This window comes from Hipposideros armiger, unplaced genomic scaffold, assembly GCF_001890085.2.
Source record: "Hipposideros armiger isolate ML-2016 unplaced genomic scaffold, ASM189008v1 scaffold_1573, whole genome shotgun sequence".
Taxonomy (NCBI): domain Eukaryota; kingdom Metazoa; phylum Chordata; class Mammalia; order Chiroptera; family Hipposideridae; genus Hipposideros; species Hipposideros armiger.
This window is the reverse complement of record NW_017732923.1, coordinates 97,580-98,077: the sequence shown is the minus strand read 5'-3', so window position 1 is coordinate 98,077 and position 498 is coordinate 97,580.

Below are 498 nucleotides of genomic sequence, written 5' to 3'. Positions count from 1 at the left end.
AGGAAGGAAAAATTACAAGGTGCCTACAGGAGAATACACTAAAATTAAAATGTTATAAGGGACATAGAAAAAACAAAAACAAAAACAAACAAACAAAAAACAAAACAAACAAAACTACAAGACTAGAAGTGACATAAATGAAGTAAAATGGGCCAGAGTAAAAGTAATTGAAATGAAAGAAAAGAAATGCAGGGAAAAAAATTATATTATTAAAGTTCCTGAGGAATAAAAACAAAACAATTGAAAGATGCTAACATTTAAAATGATAATCCTACAAGACATTCCACCTGTATAAAAAGCCCTGAACCACACACTTAAAAGGCTCACTGGTTACCTGGGAAAATTAACCCAGAACAAATGACTCTGAGACTTATTATAGGCAAGAATTACATGTCAAATATAAAGATAAAGCTCACAAGCTTTACAGGCAGAGAGAAGTAATAACTCACAAACGCAATGTAATTATATTATCATAAGACTTTTAGAAAGCAACATCTG